The sequence below is a fragment of the Callospermophilus lateralis genome, chromosome 14 (genome assembly GCF_048772815.1).
Source record: "Callospermophilus lateralis isolate mCalLat2 chromosome 14, mCalLat2.hap1, whole genome shotgun sequence".
In the NCBI taxonomy this organism is placed as follows: domain Eukaryota; kingdom Metazoa; phylum Chordata; class Mammalia; order Rodentia; family Sciuridae; genus Callospermophilus; species Callospermophilus lateralis.
The window spans coordinates 66,432,276-66,439,442 of NC_135318.1; the positions used below are offsets into that span (position 1 = coordinate 66,432,276).

The 7,167-nt window shown below is 39.8% G+C and overlaps 1 pseudogene; it reads right to left on the bottom strand.

Moving 5' to 3' along the window:
* Nucleotides 1–2,683: 2,683 nt before the first annotated feature.
* Nucleotides 2,684–4,763, bottom strand: LOC143380393 (regenerating islet-derived protein 3-alpha-like; annotated as a pseudogene).
* Between the last annotated feature and the right edge of the window lie 2,404 nt (nucleotides 4,764–7,167).

Genomic DNA, 7,167 nt, shown 5'->3' on the forward strand with positions numbered 1-7,167 from the left:
TTTTAATGAAGGTAGAGTCATTAAAAGAAACTTTCACTTAAACATGTACCTGAACTTGAGGAAGCAATGGATATGGTTAATATTAGTGAAGTCCAGTCCTTGAACACTCATCTTTACTATTCTGTGTAACCAAACGGGAATCTGCATACTGAAGTTCAGTGATTGTATTGAGGGAAAGCACTGTTACAATGAGGTATTATTCATTGATCTAGGGTTTGGTGTGACCTTAATTTTGGAAAATGCCTACCCACTTTTCAAATTATTTTTGTTCCTTTTTTTCCTTATAGTATTCCTATTATGCATAAGTTTTACCTTTTATAATTATTTCACAGTTCTTGACTATTCTTATATTTTTCATTCCAATTTCTCTTTGCATTTAATCTTGATTAGTCACTATTAACAAATTTCCAAGCTCACTGATATTTCATCTGGCCATGTCCAGTTGACTTATGAGCCAAAGATAGTCTTCCTCCCTGTTAGAGTGTTTTCAATTTGTGGCATTGAATTTTTGTTTCGTTTTGTTTTAAATTTGTTCTAATTAGATATACCTGACTGCAGAATGCATTTTAACACATTGTACACAAATGGAGCACAAATTCTCATTCCTCTGACTATACATGATCTAGAGTCACATGGGTCGTGCAATCATACATGTGTATAGGATAATAATGTCTAACTCAGTCCACTATCCTTCCCACCCTCACACCCCCTCCTCTTCCCCTCACTCCCCTCTGCCCAATCCAAAGTTCCTCCATTCTTTGCTAGTGTGGCATTGCATTTTGATTCTTTCATAGAGCTTACACCTCTCTGCATACATTACAAAATTTCCTTGCCCATTGTCAATTCTCTTATTACATTAAGTATATTTATTTTTAAAAAATATTTTTTTAGTTGTAGATGGACACAATACCTTTATTTATTTTTATGTAGTGCTGAGGATTAAACCCAGTGCCTCTCACATGCTAGGCAAGTATTCTACCACTGAGCTACAACTCCAGCCCAAGTATACTTATTTTTATTTTTAATTCCTGAGATTATATACAACTGTACAGTCTGTGCCATATCTGAGTCCACTTCTTGTGCTTTCTTGGTTCCTTCTGCTATGTTTTTCCTTGCTTTTGAACAACTTTGATAGTTTCTCTTGACAGCTGCACATGACATATGTGTGAGAGGAACTGAAGAGGCCTTTATTGTGAGCTTTATGTTAGTTTGTGTTTATTGTTTGCCATAGCTGTGGGAGAAGAAGGTTAAGCTTTCTCCAGAGACCTTGTTTTTGTTTCATCTTTTGCCTTTGGGATTCCCTAAGAGATCCTTCTTAAATAGAAGATTCTGTACCATAAACCTTTTCCAGTTATCTGCTATTGAATCCCTGTTATGCAGCAGTCTCTATATCAGGAGAAGCATAAAATCTTATGATTAAATCTCAGTATTTGTGTGGACCTGTGTCCTAGAGCCATGACCTTCAAAAGTATTTTTTCTATCTCTCACTACTTTATGTAAGACAAGAAGTATAGAGGTGGCTGGCATTGGGTAAATACCTTACCCATTGTATAGGACTTTACCCATGGGTATAGGACTTTAATACAGTCTTTCTACCTGGAAGTAGACCTTTGCTATGGAAAATGTTTTATTCCACCTTCAAATGGTTTCCTTTCTTCTCCTTGTGCCAAAGCTATGAGGGGATTACTCTTGATCCTTCATTGTGAGAAACTGGCAGGTCCCTGGAAGAAACACCCATGCAAGTTTGGGTTCCTTCCTAAAACACCCTTCCTAAGTTTGGATGCTTTCAGGAGTTTCTCACTTTACTGCCAATCCCTACTCAACATTCAGTAATTTCTCAAAATTTGCATTTAATAATATGTAACAAAAAATACAAACATTATGTCCAACAATGATACACCAACAAAACTGAAAAAAATTACCATTTAAATATTCCTAACACTTCACAGCTCTAGAAGTTTCTGATCCAGATAATACTTAAGTGCTGTGCACATATCAAGGAATGGATTTACTCTACTTCTTCAATTCTCTATTAGTCCAAAGAAAAATTGTTGGTTTTAAATGTGTACATTATTTTTTGCATGAGTGTTTAAAAGAAGGAAGTACTGACATGCAATTCCCATTATGCCAGCATTGTAACTGGAAGCCCAAGTTTCTCATGTCTTAGTGTAATATGCAAAAGTAAGAATTATTATTCTCAGAAAATAATTTGAGAAGCACTGTACAAACTATGTCAGGCTTCCCTAAGGCTGTTGGTGTCGCACCATGAAGAGGGACATGGGCAGTGGGTGCGTGGAAGAGCAGTGTCATTGTCATCTGTTCCATAAACACACTGAGCAGGTATAGGAGAGCAGGATTAGGCATTTTCCCTTGGGCTTGGATGGAACTGAGAAAAGGAAAGTCTTTTTTCCCAGGCACTCTCTTCCCCATCTTAAGGGTCCTTAGATACCAAAGCATACAAGTATAATTTAAGACTTTTATTTATCTCTAAGACCTCAGGCTACCAAAAAACCCACAGAAGATCTTGAAATGGGGGTGGGAAGACGACAGAAGAGGGAAGCTCAGGATGAGGTGATCAGGTTTGGGGGTGTCCAGAGAATGCTTCCTGGGGTGGGTCTTCACCTTGGACTCTTGTTCATGATGGAAGTATGCATGATTTCAGCCTGTTTGTTTCCCACGTGTCCTAGTTCTTGAATTTGCAGGCATAAGGTAACTCTCTATCACAGCTGTAATCTCTCCACTTCAGAAATGCTGGAGAGGAAGAAGAGATAAAGTGACTGAGAAAGGTGGATTTTGTGGTCCCAAAGAAGTGGCATCTCAGTTTCTATCCCAGACTTTTAGATTCTCTGTCATCTTCACCAGAGTCTGACTCCAAGGGGAGAAGACTCAGAAAAAGGAGAGATCAAAGGAGATAGGAGAAGACAAATCAACTTTCTTTTTCTGCCTGCATGAATCAAACTTCAGTTTCCTCTCAGAAGGTTGAGGAGAGATGGGAAAGACCTGGCAGAGGTGACTCCTCTGATGCTTACCTGAGTTTCGTGACACGCTCCCACAATAACCACGGTCTGAAGCAGTGGAAGGATTCCTCTCCCAGTTTGCGTAATTCAGCACATCAGTGCTGCTCCACTCCCATCCAGCACCATGGGTTCTCGGCCCTACAGAGCACAGGATGGGAGGTGAAGAGTTCTGCTCACCTGATTCCCTAGCTGGAAGATCTGATTCCCTCCCCATGTTCATGGAATTTGACCTTCTCCACAGGCTACCTAGAGCTCTCGGTTGGGACACTCCCCCTGAATTCCAGATTCCTAAAGAAAATCCCAAACAATTATCACAAGAACATTGGAACCACTCAAAATTAATATGAATTTGCTTGACATCATTGGTAATATATTTGTGAATAGTACTCTGAAACTCAAAACCAATATCTATTCTAAAAAGAGAAAATATGGATCTCATCTTCAAGTCGTATTCCCTCAGAATAGGATGCTCAGACTACCTAAAGATCCAAGAACTGATTTCCAAAGCCTCCTGTGAAAATAGTGTAAAAGCTGACAACAGGCACATTAACTTCACCTTGTGACAGAGACTTCCACAGAACTCAGGTCTTCAGATGGCCACCAGGACTTCCCTTCATTCCAAATGCCACCCAGAATTTGAGCTCTTACTGGGCAGATATAGGAGAGTGAGCCTTGGTAACATAACCACTTGAGACAGAACAGAAAGAGCATCCAGTCTCACCAGTGTGGGGTCATGGAGCCCAATCCACACGTACTGGTAGCTGTTCACACTGCTCTTGACCAGGGAGGACAGGAACGGTGCTTCAGCCCCACTGAGCACAGACACAAGGTGTCCTTCAGACCACTCCCGGCAGGCCAACTGCATGGTTGGGAAGCAAGAAAATAAGAGAGAGCCTGAGATCTCACTGGAGAAGGACAGGGCCAAGGTAGGTGGGGCAAAGGGAATTAATAAGGGTGTTCATTCCCATCCAGGAATCCTGGAGATCCTAACCCTGAGACACACCTAACACACCTAACCCCCCTCCTCTCAGCACTCACATCAGCATCTATCCAGGATTTTGGTGTGGTGAACAAGGCATAACAGTGGGAGGCATAGGCCTTGGAGCCTTTGGGACCAGCTGATGCATGGAGAGGGCTGTTCCTTCTTAACGTCTTCACCTGGGTAAAGGGAGATACAAAGAGGGATAGGGTCAAATGATGCATGGAGATTGGGGGGAAGGACAACTGAGGGAGTGTTATGAGGTCTTCTTTTGAGAGGAAAACAGTAATACCCACTACATCTCCTCTTTACTAATGCTTTGAGGAATTCTTAATCTCAAAATAGACCAACTATATATTGGAGAATCTCCTTTCATTATGCCCTTTCTCCATATTCAGTAGCCCACGGTGCCTCCCACTTTGGGTCCTCCAATCTTTATCCTTCCCTGTAGTTCATTACTGGTCTTTCAGTTTCCCTCCTTTAGAAGTTTAACAAAATGGGAAACTACCTCTTTCCACTGATAACAGACCACAGTGGTCTGAAGAAAGGCAGGAAGATGTAAGAATAGCAGGCAGTTTCCCTGAGTGAGGATGTACCTCACCTTACCTGATGAGATACCCAGAAGCCTTCTTTCTCTTCTTAGATCTGAACACTCACAGACAGCAGAGTGATAGAGGCAGAGGAATCTCATCTTGCACCTGAGACAGGAGCATGAGGCAGGACAGCAGCATCCAGGACATGCTGGGCAGGGGCAGGGTTGACAGCATGGTGTCTGTTAGTGAAGAGACAATCAGATCACTGAGGAAAATGTGTCCAGAGAGAAGACATGCAGAGACCCTACTGCCTCTTGTCTTTCTTTTGTCATGTACTGTATTGGGTACATTGATCTTGGTCATATTCATTCCCTTCTGTAGGCCTGGAATGAATTGGGAAATCTAAAATCTCTGTTGTTTCTGAGAGCTCCCTGGGTAGACTTTTCTGAGTCTCAGACCTTCTAAGAGAACAGGTGCTCTCCTCCACCTGCTTTTTTAATCCCAGAGCTTCTAGAATCCTTGCCATCCGTATCGCATTCTTGCATTCCTACTTACCTGTCTCGTAGTCACCTGGGATGGTTTTTAGACTCAGGAAAGATGGATTTTATAGGAGGATCTGAAGGAGAGGCATTGATAACAACAGCAGGAATGTTTAGATATGACCAAGGACTTTTCCTGGCAAGTGCTTGGAATTATTATAGATCCCGCTTCTTTCCAGTTAGCATGCCAGCATTTCTACCACTAACAGGTAAATTAATTTTTTTTTCTTATACTTCCTTGTTGTGAGCTTATCTCATAAAATTTATTAAAGTTTTAAAGATATAGATCCAAAGAAGTTTCTTCAGACATCTCTCAAGCATTTACTTCTAAAGGCACATACGTTTCTTTTTACCTTGTGTGGTAAGATTGAATAAATCATGGGTCAAAAATGGAGGTGAATATAAGAATTAAATGTGGCAGAGAGAGGTAAGGACTTAAAAAGGAAGTGAAGCTAAGATGGTGATGGTGATGGTCTGTTGCTTGAACATGTTAATTTGTTTAAAATTCTAATTATCTAATAATCAGATGAAAGGACCTACACTTTGCCTTTCTTCTGAAAGATGTAGCTTCCCTGATATGTAACGACAATGCAGTAGAATAATAGTCAACGAGGGAGCACAAAGCAAAAAGTGGAACAATGATCAAGTGATGTAGATCAGAAGAAAATAGGCACTTAAAGAAGTCACAGCAGGATTGCAGAAAATTATAAATCTTAACCTACTCACACATAATCCAGACCTCTACTGCAGTGGGGTGCTCACTATTTCTAGGCTAAAAGTGATCTCACCTGCAAGATGGTCATTTGGCGTTAGATTAAAAACCAGTTCCATTGTATTCTTACTGAGAGGATAGCCAGCTTCATGTATGTATATTTAGGGGAAAAAAATTAAATTAGGTTTACTTCTGAGTCATCAATTTGGGCATCTCAGAGAAATGTACTATGTGATCATACACTGTGGTTCAGGTTCATTTTTGCCAATCTAGGTAAAGGGTAGGCTGAAGTTTTCACTCTATCATAGTTATAAGAGAAATTGTGCACAAGTATGTGCAGTGGTGGGGGGTTGTAATGAGGTTGTACAATGAAGTTCATAATTTATGAACTCAGTTGCCCAAAAGCCAGTATTTTTTCTTCTTCTTCTTTTTTTTTTTTTTTTTTTACAAATGGACATGAAAGTATATAAACACAAAACAATTACTGTAGTGAACACTTTGTGAACAATTGTAATCAAATTCAAGAAAATATGTGTATGTGTGGAGAGCGAGAAAGAGGGAAGGAGGGAGGGAGAAGGAGAGAGAGCGTGCAGAAGCAAATATTGTAAAATGATAGCAATTAATAACCTAAGTGGAGGATAAGGAGGTTCGTACTTACTTTCAACTTTTCTGTGTGCTTAAAAGTTTCCAAAGAGAATATTATAATTTAACTTATAATACCCAACTCAATGATAACAGATGCAGTTTTCCAATCATGATCATGAAATAGAAATAGTAAAATGGAGCAATTTTTTTTGTTTCTATTAACACATTAAAAGGAAAACTTACAAATCTAAATAAAATATTAAAGTATTATAAGTAATAAAAATATATGAAGTGTTCCACTGTCGAGCTACCTAATATATGACTGAACAAATAAAACAAGGAAACACTATGATATAATCAATATTCTATGCCCAATCAGAAAAACAATTGCATACTTAGAGTTAAAGAGTGACCTAATCCCAGTGGCTCAAGAGGCTGAGGCAGGAGGATTATGAGTTCAAAGCCAGCCTCAGCAATGGTGAGGCACTAAGCAACTCAGCAAGACCCTGTCTCTAAATAAAATATATAAAAAAAGACCTGGTTGAGTGTCCCTGAGTTCAATCCAGTACAAAAAAAAAGAGTGCCCAAGTTACCAGACTCTACCTTTCAAAGTAGAGCTTGAATAGCTCTGAAGATGGAATACCTGTGCATTCATATATCTTCAAGGTGGTTTGCTTCAGGCCAAAGCAACAAGAACCTTCCATCTTCAAAGGCATGAGCCAAGTTATGGGATCTCTCTGTGGTCTCTTTTCCTTCTCAAACTGGGTTTGGTTTACTCTCCTGAATCTTTCCCTTAGTACAC